At 37.9% G+C, this 17,656-nt stretch overlaps 1 protein-coding gene across 2 annotated transcripts in view; it reads left to right on the forward strand.

Moving 5' to 3' along the window:
* eps8l2 (EPS8 like 2) overlaps nucleotides 1-17,656 on the forward strand; it is a 233,075-nt gene that overhangs the window by 67,769 nt on the left and 147,650 nt on the right. The gene's annotated exons all lie outside the window — the stretch shown is intronic.

The raw sequence follows: 17,656 nt of genomic DNA on the forward strand, positions 1-17,656 counted from the left end.
TTTTACTATCTCAATTAACTTTTAATGTTAACTTAATGCATACTGTTAATGCATATAGTCATACTTGCAAACAAAATAATGCACTTTTTAAAAATTCTTTCTGAAAACAGGTTTTCTGATTCTGCCAGGTATGGTAATTATCTGGATGGAACAAACCCTGTTGGAGCTGTATTGTCCAGTTGGGAACTGTTCTGATTGCTTTCTAAGAATGCAGGTGGTAATTCCTCAGCTAACTGGTAGTGAAACACTGCGTGAATTTAACACCATTTTTTTTTGTAGTGTATCTTTGTAATGATATATGATAGTGATATAAAACCAAGGTTTCATGCTGCCAGGACAGTCCCAAGACTTATAATGGTCCAGTTTAGTGAGGACCATGTCAACATTAAGTCTGGCAGGAGCCCTACTCCATGATGCTGTAGTAATATGCTTATTTCAGCTTGTCTGCTGCATCCTTCAGTCTAAAGTTCTTTTGATTTGGCCGATTGGGTTGAAGATTTTTCTCCAGGATGAGTAGCTTTGTTCTAATTCTTTCCCCCATGAGTAACTCAGCGGGGCTGTGCCCTGGAAGTGACACATGGTATCAACCTATAGTACTTAAGAGTGAGCAGAGGGTTGTTTTGCATAATTATCCATTTTGCAGCTTGCATTGCATTTTCCACTTGACAATTTTCTTGTGGGCTATGAGGACAAAATGTAGTATATTTGAAGTCCCCCTGTCTCACTAGTTCCTTAAACTCAGCACTAGACAACTGGGTACCATTGTCGCTTATAACTTCTGAGATTCAAAATCTAGAAAAAGTTGCTCTTTGCTTTAGGACATTATTTTTAGTTGGGGTTGAGGGTACAGTACATGCAACCTTGAACACTAGTCTGATATAATTAAATAGTTTTGTTTATTATGTTCATAGAGATCTACTGCAGTTTTCTTTCGTGGTCAGTTGCGGAGTGGTATGGATATTAAAGGCTGTGTTTTCTGTGCCCTTTTCAGTTCATAACACAACTGATATGACATAACTATGTTCTGAATGCCTGAAGATATCCCCAGCAACCATACTGAGCATTGGCCCTTTTTCTGCATTTAATCAGACCTTGATGCTCATCGTGTTTTCTCTCCAAATGGTCTGCTCTCATAGTTTGACTATTCTATTATATCACAACTATTCTCCTTCCCCTAGTGATTATGCCATAGTACATTGACAGGTCCCATTTCAATGGAAAGAATTCCCTAACTATCACTGGGTTATTACTTATAATATTCAGCCACCCAAGTCTGTTTAACTTAATTGTTGCCTGCAGTTTCTGATCTTCTGTTGTAGCTGCTCAAATGCATTTTATTTTCTGAGGGAATGCAGGTAAACCCTACATAACTACTGTCACAAAGCACTCCATCTCCTCATGTGTTTCAGTTTCTTTGTCAGAGTTACATTTAGGACTCCATGATAGTGTCTCTGCCACATTGAGAGTTTTCCCCTGTGCATGTTCTTCTAATGGCTTAATCCCCATTAGTAGCATCATAAGTAGTCTTGTTGAGCCAGACCTATCATATATCAGAGTCAAAATTAACTTTATTGGCCAGGTACAATGTGTACTGAGATTTTGTATTGATAGTATTGGTGCAACATACAAGGACCACAAAGAATACAAAAGATAAATATAAGAAGGTAAAATATAAAATGATAACATACGATGCAGCATATAATGGCAATACAAAAAATAAAGAGATAGTAGAATTAAAATGTCTAGGTAGTCTAGAGTTCAAGTATATGTAGATACTGAGTAAAAGCTCGACTTGATTAGTCAGAATAACTGCATGTGAAAAAAAATGCTTAGGTAACATATTGTTTTAATTTACTGCACAAACACATTTGCCAGATGGAAAGGATTTGTGACAGCGCAGTGCCCAGAAACTGAAGTGACATTTATAGTAAGTGATTGGTTAACATGTGAATTTTTCCTGAAATCTGTGATGAATCACTAGAGGTAAAGTCATTTGTATTTAGTGAAAAGAGTAGTGGGGAAAGGGCACATTCCTGCAGTGCACTAGAACTAAGGGTTAATAAGTCAGTCAAGTGTGTTCCCATTTGCACGTTATCTATCTGTAAGAAAGTCTGTGATCCAATTACAGATTGAACTGGCTATTTGAACTGGATGAGCTTCATATCTAGGAGCTCTGGGATGACTATATAATTGTATTGAAAGCAGAGCTAAAGTCCATGTAAGAAGAAGAGACATGAGGCATGGCAAGGTTTGGGGCAGCCACCCATTTAATCCGGTTTCCTGGCTGCAAAAGTAACCGATTCATCACAGTCAAGTTTACTCAACAGAGTCCAAAACAGAACTGCCTGCCAGAGCAAAGGCAGGAGGCTTTATAGGACGGAGGGCAGAAGTGATGTCGTCCTCTGTCCCAGAACTGGAAGTGACATCGTCCTCGGTGCCGGAACCGGAAGGGATGTGTCCCTCTTCGAGGTGTCGGCTCCTGGTGGGATTTCCCGGGAAAGACCTGTAGAGATCTCAGAAAGAGCGTCAGCGTACCCCGCCCCCCCGGGCAGATGTATAATCAGTCCTCTCTAAGCCCTTCAGCAGCCTCCCATGCACACGTGTGTGACACCACAAACAAGATCCTCGCATATGCCCCTGGCTTATCAAGGAGTTTGTATATAAATCACAAATATAAATTTAATGCATCATCCACAAACCACTTGGCACTGTATGCAAACTGAAAAAGGTCCAGGAAATCTTTTGTAGCATTCTTGATTTAATTCAGAATAAGGTGTTTAGATGTCTTTATTACCACAGAGGTTAAAGCTACTGGTCTGTAGTCATTCAGGCCTGTGTCCTTCAATTTTTTTGGTACTGGAATGATGGTACAAGTCTTGAAGGAATGCACAGATTCAGAGATTGGTTGAAAAAGTCATCAAATATTGTAGACTGGTTTGCACAATGAATGAGTGTAGAAGGGGAAATAGGTTCTGGGCCTGCAGGTTTTTAAATATAAAATTTTTGAATAAGCTGCAGATGTCTTTTGCAGTGATGACAGTAAGAGGAAGCTAAGAAGGAATGTAGAGTAGTAACAGTGAGACCATCAGGTACATTTATTTCCCATTGTCTTTCAAAATAACCATAAAACTGATTTAACTGATTAGCCACACTGGGATCAGCAAAACTGTTGTTAATGTTTGTTTCTTGCAGTTAGTGACCTGTTCAAGGGCTTTCCTGACTGATGCATTTGCAGACAATTGTTCCTGCTGCTTAACTGAGTATTTTTTTTTTGGCACTTTTAATCCCTTTCTCTAAGATATTCTTGGGTTTCATGTGTTCTTCATGATTGCCAGATCTGAAAGTCGCCAGAGTTCTGGCATAAATCAGTGCTTATAATTGCTAAACATCACAATTGTTTTGTTAGAATGCAAACATATTCACAAAAACTGATGTATGAAGTTACAGCATCAGTGTATTCGTGTATGTTGGAGGTGGTAGTTTTTAACTCCAGTCTGTACAAGGAAAGCAGTCCTGGAGGCACTCTTTTGCCTTGCTGGTTTACTTTCTAACTGTTCTTTTAAGGCATAATAAGCATCCTTAATAGTTGTATAGCAGTGATCTATAGTTATAGTCTATAGTCGTCACCTCTGAATTGAACCAGGACACCAGTGCAGTTTACTGCATTCCATGCAATGCATGCCCAACAATATATGTGGCACAAACATCTAAAAGACTTCCAAAACATATACAGAGACATTGCAATGCTGTCAGATGGAAAGACCCATGGTCTCTGATTTACACACATACAAGTTCCACTGGACACAAATTTAACTGGGACACTCTGAGAGTAAAAATCAGGGCCAATACTTAGAGTGTCAGGGAGCATTCTTATATTATTTACAGTATACGTCTGGACACAACCATGAGTGAATTTTGATTAAAATTTGGTTTGGTCAGTTAGAAGGCTCACTGAGTGTCACAATTCTAAATAAATCTGATGACTCAAGAATGTGGTGCTTAAAGTAGGGGCATTGATTTTGAACTGCAAAGAGCAATGGTACTGGTTAACCTGATCTGGCAGAGAGCAAGCTTCTGATTATGGTGAACCATTTACAGTTGAAAAGTCACTTTACAAAACCTTATTAGACATATACATCTGTTTCGTGTGTGCAGAGAGCATATTGCACGTGTTAAAAATAAACATGTCCTGTTGCAAGGGGAAACCCTTTCTGTAACATGTGGCATTCAAAGGCAACAGTGAGTTAGTGGTAAAAGAGAACAATATATGGTTGCATGTTCTGTGCCTGCTCTCTGTTGTTCCATTTTACGATGACACTGTAGGAGTTGACGTAAGCTTGAAAGAATTACCAACTATGTTCGAAAAAATTTATTTTTAAGATATGTTTTTGAAGTAAATGATGCATCACACCTCATCAAAAGAGGTGAAAAGACTTGTCTTTAAGAAAGTTGGTAACAAATAGCCATCTCCTGTGATGCAGATTTCAGTACTCAAAACACTCAAATCAGTAAATATTCTTTTCAATACCAGTAGTACCATAAACTTGGATGCACAACAGGCACCTTTTCATTGCAAACCTGACATGGTAGAATACAGCTGCAGCACTTTAATACATAGTATATACATAGATCATAATGCTTATCTAAACCCTGTTTGCTGTTTGATGCCATATAGCGATGTAATAGTCATAATAACAGAAACATATTGTAGTAGACAGAATCACTTCTGAAATGCTTAGAGCCAAATAGCTACAGTGGTCTTCATGTGTGTCTGTGTATCTTTTCTGTTCAGCACTCATTACAATGTACAAATAAATCATTAAGCTTCAGTTACCTTGTGCCACAGAGCTCCTGAATTGATAACAGCAATTTTAGCTATTTACTTTAACTCAGCGTCATGTCTTTTGTTCAGTTTCCTTTGCTCTTTCCCTCAAACTTCAGTGGTTTAAAGTACACAGTCTGGAGGAAACAGGTGTTTTAGGAAGAAACCCGTTGGGTCTAGTTTTTGCAGTGGAGGATTTCACAACTATTCACTACAAACTTTTTAACAAGTTATCCCCAGACATGTATTCTCGTTTGGTAATCATGTCTAGACTCACATGACAACATAAGTCTTTGGCAATATGGTGGGACTTTGTCCAAGTCTTTGCTGCTGATGAGAGGGACCAACAGTTTGTGGCCAGTCACCATCTTGAAGTCCTTCAAGCTATAAAGGTACTTTTTAAATTTTTCACAGGCCCAGACATATGCCAGATATTCATTTTCTATTTGTGCTTAACATCTTTCAGTTTGTGTGAGTCTCCTGGAGCCACTTGCTTCCATTCTTCTCCATTGAGCTGAAGTAATACTCCACAAATCCCATAACTGCTTTTGTTAACTTATACTACAGTCGCTCTGTTTTTTTCATAGCCAACAAAAATTGGTGCTGTTATAAACAGCTGTTTCATAAGCTCAGATGTTGCTTCTTGCGCATGATCTCATGTCCAGGCTTGGTTATTTTAAAAATCTTTATCAGTGGCTCCCCCACTGTTGAGAGATAAGGGATATAAGTCCATAAATAAATAATCATGCCAAACAGTTTCTTCAGCTTTTGGAGGTTCTCTGGAAAAAAAACAGCTGCTTAATTGCCTCCTTTTTGTCTAGATGTGGTCATACATGTCTGGTCAATCAAGTGACCTAAGAAGCATGGCTGTTTCTGTCAGAGAACATACTTTTCTTTATTCTGCTTCAATCCAGGTGACTCAATCCTTTTCAAATGTGTAGATCCCTATTTTCCTTTTGAACTGTCACCATAGTTGCACACTAATCAGTTGGCTGTGCTACATGCTCAATAATGCCATCGTTTCCCATTCTGCTGAGCTTCTTCTTAACTTTTTGGTAAGGGAAACCTAAGAGCCATGTGCACTGCATAATGTTGTGCCCCCTTTTTTATCTGAATTCTTAGAGGCTCTGTTCATTGTGTGTTGCTCCGGAATCCTTTTCACAAAGCCTGTTTCTACTGCTGCAGACCTGCTCAATAAGTTATTCACATTGTGTCCTCAACTAATATAGACTGAGAAAGAGTAAAGAATGCCTTTCAGCTTTGTGCTATCTTCGTACTGCCCTAAGCACTTCTTGACTCCCAGGGCTATTATGCAAGATACTGGATTGTTGTAGAGGTCTTTATGAAATGAGCATGTTGAGAGTTTCTTTACACATTATTTAAGCATCTGTACCTGTGTCAATCTTAAATCTCATTGGAGTGACACTAATGAGAAACTGCAGTATCCAGTGCTCTTCACTCCTATCTGAAATACACTTCTATCCCAAGAAATACACAGGATGTTCTATCTGCTCTGTGACTTCAATCACTGTTTTACTGTGACACACTCTTGCCCAGTGCCCAGTTTGTGACATTTATTGTAAGTGCCTTTTATTGCAGGACAGCTTTACTCTTGTCTGTGTGGTATTTTTTCACATTTCCCAGATTTGTTTTATTTCTGTTCAGTTTCTGGCATAACTTTAATGTGTCTTGGTCTCCCTGGATATATTCCTGTTTTTCTACGTGGGTGAACATCTTTATGCACAGAAGCCAATGTCTCTCCTTGCAGGTTAACCTGATATGTGACCACGTCCACCTGACAAACATTTTGTATTGCTTGAGCCAAGGTGAGATCTGACATTAATTGTAAATTGTAAATGAGTTGTATAATGAAAATGCCTCCTACTATGTGATCTCAAATAGTCTGATCCCAACACTGCTCCAGTAACTCGTAAAGGGCTCTGATGAATGTCCAAGTCTTTTTCCTGGCTACTGCAATCTAGGATGAAAGCAGACACGCTTGTTAAATTATGTTGCATTTTGCGTTTTCTCTATCTTTTCCATAAATGTGATTAATTGGAAAATGGTCTCTGCTTTGCTGGCCATCACAAAATATAAACAAATCATCTGCTCATCTCCGTTGTCCTGGTCAAGATAAGTAGTAATCCTGAATCTTATAAAACTCTGCTTCGAATCCAGCCATTCTGTCGGCTTGTCATTTAAAAAGTCTGGTAGTAGATTAAACTTTGCCATGCTTTTTCTCTTCTTTTTTATTATGTTTTTAGTAGAACATCATGCACAAGTAGTCACTTCTTACACCATATCATGTTATAATATTGAATGTCTTGTTGGAGTTAAGCACATTTAACATGAGCTTTTATTGAATGTCACTACCGACAAACAAACACAGCCAGAAGAGAGCACATGCATTACCTTCCCTGCTTAGTAAAGCAGCCATCCTCTTTGTCTTACATTATTGTTGTAAATATCAATATATGACAAGTTCAAAAACTCAAAAAAGGTTTGTGGCCTGCACACATAAAAAGCCAAGCCTATACTCTTCCGAAAGGAAGAAGTGACCCATAGAAACCCTTTAATAATAATGAAGTTAATTCACAAAAGAGATGAAAATAAATTGCATAAATTAATTACTGTGCATTTGTGAATTCCTCAGAAATGCTCACTAATGTAGAAGGTATTAAAACATAATAACCAATGTGTGATGTTAAAACTCTCAATTAGAGACAAGAGGCTGAGCTATGTCTCAGACTTTTGGTACCTATAGACATACTGTATGCATCTACTTTATGATGAGTCTTAGTTCCTTGTACTAAACCTTGAGTTAAACTTAAGAGCAGCTTATTCTGACACATGAGAAACTACATGCTTCATTATGAAAGGTGTATTCTATAAGCCCTCTTTCTGTTTTCATTCATATTGCCAACTCACATTTGGCTCAATGCCTAGCTTGCTTGTGGCAAACTTGCTGCCCTATGAAAAGATCTTAGGTGTCATAGTTGATGATTTGACTAAGGAATGCATTACATCTTAACATCCTTAATGTGACAGCTGCACCTTTAAAGGCTTCAGGATATGCTCCTGGGTATTTTTTTGTAGTATAAATTATCTGCTTTTGAATTGAGGTGATCACTATCAGTCTATAAACACAGACATTATTGACTTCCTTCTTTAAAAAACAGGTCACGTATGTGCACAAATGTAACACATGGAAATACTCCCTTCATTAACAATGATATTGCAATCCTGCCCAATTTCATTGGATAATGTATACAAAAATGCAGCCTTTTATATAAGGATTATTCAGTACCTAAGGAATTCGAGAGTTTAAGTTTGTAACTCAAAATCAACATTTGCATTGTCTTTTTCAACTAAAGATATATGCAGTTTTGGAACCAAGATGTGTTGTTTTCTTTAATGTCAATTTCTTAAAGTATGTCTCCCTGCTAATTATGAGCTTTTATTGCCCAGAGTTCATTGCTTGACATTTTCAGTACCATTTTGCCAACTATAACACTCATGACGTTCCATGAAGTTCTTGTTTGACAAGGTGAACATATGAAGCAAATTATAAAAAAAACATTTTCTGAGGAAAAACAAATCACATCAAAATAAATGTTGATTTAAAAAATCCATCTAGTGTATTTAATAATGCAGATGTTTGAGTCTTTACTCCATACTAGAGAGAAGAAAAAAATATTAAAATGTTTGACTTCCTACAAAAGTGACCAGCGTCTATATTTGTACAAATGATAGGATAGCCATAAAAACTGTAATATAGTGTCTATAGTTCAGTACACATTTCAGTTTCTTCCAGGGATCTAACTGGAATTTAAACATGAAGAGGAAGCTGTAGGATACAGAATTATAACAAATTTCAAAATAATGTATTTTTGGAGGAAAATATAAATTATTAACAATCCCAAAAAGGACCGTATATCTTATACATCTTCTGTGCTACTGCACAGCTATAACTTCATCATTTGCCTGCATTAACTAATTAATAATATATCAAACACAAGTTGCAGGTCACCCTCAACCCATCCTGCCTGCTACTCTGTACTGTGGATCACAAGTATTTAATCTCATCCACCTTCACCAACTCTACTCATTGCTTCCTCAGCATTCCTCTGACCTCTCTCTCATTCACATACTGTACATGTATTCTGTCTTGGTACTACTGACCTTCTTTCCTCTCCTCTCTAGGGCATATCTCCACCTCTCCAGGGTCTCCTCAACCTGCTCCCTACTCTTGTTACAGATCACAATGTCATCCGCAAACATCATAGTCCACAAGGACTCCTGTCTAATCTCATCTGTCAACCTATCCATCACCACTGCAAATAAGAAAATTTTATCACTCTGTAGTTACTACAGCTCTGCACATCTTATTTTTAAAAATCAGTATCAGTACACTTCTTCTCCACCCCTCGGGCATCCTCTAATTTTCCAAGACTGCATTAAACAATCTGGTTAAACATTCCACTGCAATCTTTACCAAACACCTCCATGCTTCCACAGGTTTGTCATTTGGACCATCAGCCTTCCCATTCTTCATTCTCTTCATAGCTGTCCTTACTTCCTACTTGCAGCTCCTGGTTCACTATTTCCATATCATCCAACCTTTTCTCTCTTTCATTCTGTTCATTCATCATCCTGTCAAAGTGCACTTTACTCTCTCCTCACTTGTGAGTATGTTTCCATCATTATCCTTTATCACACAAACATGTTGCTCATCTTTCCCAGCTCAGCCCATCTGCCTAGCCAATCGGTACAGGTCCTTTTCCCCCTACTTAGTGTCCAACCCCTCATACAACTTGTCATACACCTTTTATTTAGCCTTCACCACCTTTCTCTTCACTTTGTGCCTTATCTCCTTGTACTCTTGTTTACTTTGTGCATCTTTCTGACTATCCCACTTCTTTGCCATCCTCTTCCTCTGTAAACTCTCCTGTACTTCCCCATTTCACCACCATATTTCCTTTTCCACTGTCCTCTGTCCAGATGTCACGCCAAGCAACCTTCTTGCTGTCACCCTTACTACATCTGCTGTAGTTGCCCAACTGTCTGGTAATTCTTCACTGCCACCCAGTGCCTCTCTTACCTCCTTCCTTTAACTCAACCTTGCAGTCTTCCTTTTTCAACTTCCACTATTTGATCCTTGGCTTTGCCCTGACTCTCCTACTCTTCTTGATCTGCAATGTCACCCTGCAGACCACCATCCTATGCTGCTTAACTGCACTTTCCACTGCCACCACTTTGTAGTCTTCAATCTCCTTCAGATTGACTTTTCTGCACAGGATGTAATCTACCTGTGTGCATCTTCCTCCACTCTTATAAATCACCCTATGTTCCTTCATCTTCTTACAATATGTATTCACCACAACCATGTACATCCTTTTGGCAAAATCCACTATCATATGACCTTCATTCCTCTCCTTGTCACCATACCTACCCATCACCTCCTCGTCTCCTTTGTTCCCTTCACCAACATGTCCATTGAAATCTGCTCCAATCACCACTTTCTGTTTCTTGGGTACACTATTCATCACTTCATCGAACTCACTCCAGAAATCATCTTTCTCATCCATCGCACACCCAACTTGCGGGGCATGTGCACTAACAACATTTATTATCACACCTCCAATGTCCAGCTTCATAATCATTACTTTACCTCACACTCTTTTCACTTCCAAAACACTCCTGATATACTATTCCTTCAGAATAACTCCTACCCCATTTCTCCTCCCATCCACACCATGATAGAACAATTTGAATCCGCCTCCAATCCACCTGGCCTTACTCCCCTTCCATTTAGTCCCTTTCACGCACATTATATCAACTTTCTTTCTCTCCATCATATCTGCTAACTCTCTCCCCTTACCAGTCATACTGCCAACATCCAAAGTTCTTACCCTTAGTTCCACTGTCTTTACCCTGCTCCTCTCCTCCTACCTCTGGATACTTCTCCCCCCTCTTCTTCTTCTTCTTTGGCCAACAGTAGCCCAATTCCCACCAGCACCCTGTTGGTTAACAGTTTTGGTGGTGGTCGTTGTTAACATGGGGATCTATTGATACAATATGAAAATTTGTATTGATGTCTGCATATTGATTTGGCAAAATTTTACACCAGATGCCCTTCCTGATTTAACACTCCCCATTTACCCAGGCTTGGGACTGGCATGAAGAAACACACTGGTTTGTGCATCCCTTGTGGCTGGGTTAACCTATGTAACTAGAGTATTACTGGGAATTCAATTTTAAACAATTATCTATGCATATTATACCATTCTATTTACAGAATCCACCTAAAATTACTTTTATTGTAAATGCCCATATGTTAATGTATAAAATAATTAAAAGCGTAACAAACTAAGTAAAAATTGCAGACAGTGTCTCTAAATAAGTGAAATCTGATGTAGCAGCAGGAATGTCTTTTCTCTATCATTTTTGTAAATGGCAGGCATTGCCTTTGAGTCCGTTTAAGTAAATAAATACATATATCTTATTACACAATTGCCTTATTAATAATTGCATGAGACTAAAATACCCTCTTACTAGCTTTCTTCTTCAGAGTAACAGAGTGAAACACAATTCTATCTAGCTGCATTATGTTACTGTCACTAAAAATGGCTTATATTGATTTAATACTGTGACTGTTAGGGACACTCTTGTGCAGACCCACAGCCCAGAATTACACTCAAACATCATAAATTCTGCAAAGGAATTTATTGTAGTGAGAAAGGTTTTCAGGGAGGTGCAAAGATACAGGGTTAGAAGTAAAAGAAAAAAACACAAACGCTAAGTCACTTAAGTGCCTGACTGTACAATATACTTTGGTACCAGCCTAACTTTGGTGTCTTTCTTTTACTTATAATGTAAGAGAACACCCCCACCCCTCATATCTTTGTCAAGTGAGTCAGATTAGCCAAGTGAGAGATCAGAGGTTCTTTTCAATGCAGACACTTGAAGACATCCAGAGCTGCAACAACAACAATTTATTTTTTTGTACAGACCAAAATCACATAAGCGATGCCTCAATGGGCTTTAACAGGCCCTGTTTTCTGACATCCCTCCAGCTTTAACTTCCCAAGAAGACAAGAAACAGCTCAAAAAGCAAAACACTTGTAGTGAAAACATGGAAGAAGAAATATCGGGAAAGGCAATTAAGAGAGAGACCCCCCTTCCAGATAATGTGGGCATGCAATGAGTATCAGAAAATAAGTAAATACAATACACAAAAATACAAGAAAAGATTATACTACATACTAAATACAGAACTATCACATATGAGGATACAAATGTGTTCAAATACATCAAAAACAAAATAGAAACTACAAACGGATTCCAAAAAAGTTGGGACACTAAACAAATTGTGAATAAAAACTGAATGCAATGATGTGGAGATGGCAAATGTCAATATTTTATTTGTAATAGAACGTAGATGACAGATCAAACGTTTAATCCGAGTAAATGTATCATTTTAAAGGAAAAATATGTTGATTCAAAATTTCACGGTGTCAACAAATCCCAAAAAAGTTGGGACAAGTAGCAATAAGAGGCTGGAAAAAGTAAATTTGAGCATAACGAAGAGCTGGAAGACCAATAAACACTAATTAGGTCAATTGGCAACATGATTGGGTATAAAAGAGCTTCTCAGAGTGGCAGTGTCTCTCAGAAGCCAAGATGGGTAGAGGATCACCAATTCCCACAATGTTGCGCAGAAAGATAGTGGAGCAATATCAGAAAGGTGTTACCCAGCGAAAAATTGCAAAGACTTTGCATCTATCATCATCAACTATGCATAACATCATCCAAAGATTCAGAGAATCTGGAACAATCTCTGTGCCTAAGGGTCAAGGCCGTAAAACCATACTGGATGCCTGTGATCTCCGGACCCTTAAACGAAACTGCACCACAAACAGGAATGCTACTATAAAGGAAATCACAGAATGGGCTCAGGAATACTTCCAGAAACCATTGTCAGTGAACACAATCCACCGTGCCATCCGCCGTTGCCAGCTGAAACTCTACAGTGCAAAGAAGAAGCCATTTCTAAGCAAGATCCACAAGCTCAGGCGTTGTCACTGGGCCAGGGATCATTTAAAATGGAGTGTGGCAAAATGGAAGACTGTTCTGTGGTCAGACGAGTCACGATTCAAGTTCTTTTGGAAATCTGGGACGCCATGTCATCCGGACCAAAGAGGACAAGGACAACCCAAGTTGTTATCAATGCTCAGTTCAGAAGCCTGCATCTCTGATGGTATGGGGTTGCATGAGTGCGTGTGGCATGGGCAGCTTGCATGTCTGGAAAGGCACCATCAATGCAGAAAAATATATTCAGGTTCTAGAACAACATATGCTCCCATCCAGACGTCATCTCTTTCAGGGAAGACCCTGCATTTTTCAACAAGATAATGCCAGACCACATTCTGCATCAATCACAACATCATGGCTGCGTAGGAGAAGGATCCGGGTACTGAAATGGCCAGTCTGCAGTCCAGATCTTTCACCTATAGAGAACATTTGGCGCATCATAGAGAGGAAGGTGCGACAAAGAAGGCCCAAGACGATTGAACAGTTAGAGGCCTGTATTAGACAAGAATGGGAGAGCATTCCTATTTCTAAACTTGAGAAACTGGTCTCCTCGGTCCCCAGACGTCTGTTGAGTGTTGTAAGAAGAAGGGGAGATGCCACACAGTGGTGAAAATGGCCTTGTCCCAACTTTTTTGGGATTTGTTGACATGAAATTCTGAATCAACATATTTTTCCCTTAAAATGATACATTTTCTCAGTTTAAACTTTTGTTCCGTGATTTATGTTCTATTCTGAATAAAATATTAGAAGTTGGCACCTCCACATCATTGCATTCAGTTTTTATTCACGATTTGTATAGTGTCCCAACTTTTTTGGAATTCGGTTTGTAATTAACATAAATTAAAAACAACACTGTCAGTCAGGAAGTACTTCTGGGTTGTTTAAAACCACTTGGGAGATATATAGCTATCCTCTTAAAGGGCCAGGTGCCCATAATCATAGCCTGAGCATAGCTACAGCCTCCTGCTTATGCTTGGAGGACTACTTGTTGTCTTCCTCTAGCAGCCTTCAATATCCTGACAGAGGTTTGACCTGTTGTTGACCCACACACAGCTCTTTACTATCCCATTTTGGTAGCAGCTCACATCAAGTTCTGGATGGCTCTTTGACATTTTGTTGAGGCAGCAGGCCATTCTGTTTCCTGGATGGGTGGAAAATATCCTTGCAGTTCACCTCACCACCCTGTTGTTCTTCACAAGAAAGGTTTTCAGTTATTTCACACTTCATTTAATTATTTACTTATTTTTTATATATTTTGCAAATCTGTGTTGTTTTCACAGGCACAACCTTGTTATTTATGATTGGCACATTAGTTGCCTTCACACTCTTTAACACTAGAATCCTTGAAGCCTGCAAAATTAAATTCCTTTGCACCTCTCCATCAGCCTCTTTTGTTTTGTAAATGTGTCAATCAGCAAGTTGCCTGCTTCCCCACCATCCCCAACACCGACAGAGCTGAGTCTGTCACAAAATTCTAATAGCTCAGTTCTCTTTACCTGACAGTGAGGTGCCTTGAGTTGTATAGGGTAAATAATATATTATTTGGAATACATGCATTTCATGTGTGTTCCGTGTCTACAATGATCTGTGTAAGTGTAGGATGACAGGAACTGCTGAACACATAGCCAAAACAAACTTTTTCCATGTTATAATAATAATAAGGTGAAGTGTATAACATGTGAAGACTTTAGTCCAAATATCAAATAAAAACATGTGCTTTTATTCAAGAATATTACCAAAGTAAAAAAAATCATTCAGTTTATATGTTGCTGTCAATGAGACAAAAACTGAAGCTCCAATGTTAGTCGACAGAAAGTTGGTACATATTCTTAGATGGTGCAGAGGTAAGAACTGCTGCCTTATAACCAAAATGTTGCTGGTTCATGTCCGGGAGCACTGTGTTTTGAGTAGTGAGCTGCTATTATTATTACTGTAATATAATAAAAACATACATTTGATTTCAGTCTGTAACACCCAATGTAAATTTTACCTACTTGTAAAAGTTAGCACTTGTTTTTTTATTAGTCAGTTTTATTCTGTCAGCGACATTCATGTCAAAGTTTACAGTAAAGGTACCAAATGAAATTAATAAATCACCAACTCCTATGGAAATCAGACAAACATCAGTTAACTGGCATAGTGCAGGTGACAAGTTACAGAAGGACTGCATTTTTATTTTGCTGGCTCTGGACAGCTAGTTTCTGTTTGCCTCAGATTAAAGGAGAACTAAGTCACCCAGCCTATTGTGGGGTTGATGAGTATAGCAATAGTAGCTAAACCCATTTACAAATAATTTTGATACCAGTAATCATAAATAAACTTTTCTAAAATTCCATTTTTTATTAGTGAAGGTCTATTAAAAGATCTTAGATTACTAGAGTTTCCAGTCACTCACAACTTATTTTTAGATTCATCAAAATATTTGATTGGTTTTCAACATATCTCGAAGGTTTAGGATTCCCTGATACCAAAAATTTCAATTTCTCAATGATGGGTGTGTGTCTATGTGTCACAGTTTCTTGAGAACGGTCAAGAGCTGAAACAGCTGGATGGAAAAAAATCTTGAAACTTAAGCCTGTTATGAGATGATCATGAGCTGATTAGTTTTTGAGACAAATCATAAAAGAGAAAGAGGTACTCTTATGTAAGGTTAAGTTATAACCATAAATACTATTGACATAATCAAGTAACAGACTGAATACTATTTATTAAATTGCATCTTCTCAGTACATAGGGTGATGATCAAAGAGGGTGATGAATGCAAGAAAGCATTTAACACAACCACTAACTATTATAAATAATAAAATAGTGAGGACTTATGGCTTAGCTAATGTACTGGCAGGACTTCAGTCATTAATTTTTGATCTTGCTAAAAACATGTATATGTTACTGATTTTCTCTAGTGATGGCAACTACCTTAACACCCTTAAAAAATGGTAGTGAAGGTGCTCCTTTAGGGTGCGATAGCTCCCTAGTTGGAATAAGTTCTTTTGTGTTTGCGGCATTTTAAGTAACCGAAAACTATATAGAGATGATATTAAAAGGCGATATCTCTCCTATAGTGATACGGTGGTAAAAATCGCATTAGAGAAAATAACTTAGCTTTCTTTAATGACGATTTACGTGCCATTACAGGCGGGAAGCCATAGCAAGACAATACCAAGGTGGGATCTTGATCTATACAGTCTGCCATTTTTCGTCACTGCGATGGAAGGATTTTCAGGACAGATGACATTATAACCCATCTGCCCGTCTGCTTCAAAGTATTTGGCTGATGTCCAAGTGTTTTATGCTGGTTCCTCTACGTGCAAGCCCCCACATCGGCAAATAGTCAATTTCCAAACAAGGAAAGAAGATTTTGTGCTGAGTATACATTCCTCCAGGTGTCTTTGTCTATCTTCTGTCTATCTGTCTATTCTAAATGCTGAGAGCCCCTCTGTACTAACTTTGGCCTGGCCTGTACATGTGAGTGGATTTATAAAATAATTTTTGTACAGAGCACAGTGACATTAAACTTATATTCTTATTACAGAAGGTCTATTGAGATTACTGCAGAGTCATTTGTATGCTGAGTTGGAAAGGTGTGAGTTATAGTTGAATTTTTAAGCTTTGCTATTACCCATCAAGGGTTAATTATAGATCAACTGAAAATGAAAGCTACTCTGTAATGGAAAGCTCCTAACTTAGCACCTGCATATTTTGCATGTACACTAATTGATGCCTGACATTTATAGATGCTAAATAAATTTTATATATCTGAAAAATGCTTTGGTGGATGGCCTGGGGTAGGGCTGGCATCAAAGCAAAAATCTGTAGGGAGGCAAATAAAATCTTGAGGGGTGCAGTAGTGCTTTAGTTGAAATGGAGCCTTTGTAACTAATCAATTGATTCATTATTCTCATTTTAAGTCCCAGTAAGCATTGTAATAACAATGAATACTCAGTACTAAAAGTTGGTATTTTAATGTAAAAAAAAATTACATTGCTAAAGGAGTTGTTGCTGCAGTTATAAATAGTAAGAGGTAAATTCTCTGTGTGTTTAGAATTATTTTATTGCACTATATAATATAAATGGGTAAAGTGAGCAAAGAGAGACCCCAGGTTTTTTGTCCATATTTATGCAGAATAATGTAATGACCTTTAATGTATTTGAGCTTTGAGGGGTAAATAATTTTGGTTTCAAGGGGCAATTTGTGCCCTTACTGACTGAAACCTAGAGGCATTTTATTATCAAATACAGGCATATTGCAAAATATTCAAAATGATCATTTTTCTGTATCACAATAGTGAAGGTAAGTATTTTAACTCATCAATAACAGAAACAATTAAAAAATGAAGCAGTGTATATGTTAGCGGCAATGTGTGCAAAGCAGGTATTGTATAGAATGCCTAGGAAATCTATAGAATGTGTGACTTTTTTGGCAAAGCATGAAATGTCTGTGTTACTTTAATATGTTTTATACTTTCCCTAGGCATTGTATATAATACCTAGGCATTAACTTTTTGGCATTGCATAGAATGCTTAGGAAATGTTTGAAATTGTAACTGTTTTATACTTTGATGTCCCATTTTTGGCATTCTATAGATTTCCTAGGCATTCTACACAATGCCTAATTTTACACATTGACCGTAACATATATATTCAATGTTCTCATTTTATTAAACAAGATATATCAAAACATAAGCAATAACACTGATATACAGTGATTTTGATGCCAACGATGTCTGAACGGTTTTATAT

This window comes from Polypterus senegalus, chromosome 1, assembly GCF_016835505.1.
Source record: "Polypterus senegalus isolate Bchr_013 chromosome 1, ASM1683550v1, whole genome shotgun sequence".
NCBI lineage: Eukaryota > Metazoa > Chordata > Cladistia > Polypteriformes > Polypteridae > Polypterus > Polypterus senegalus.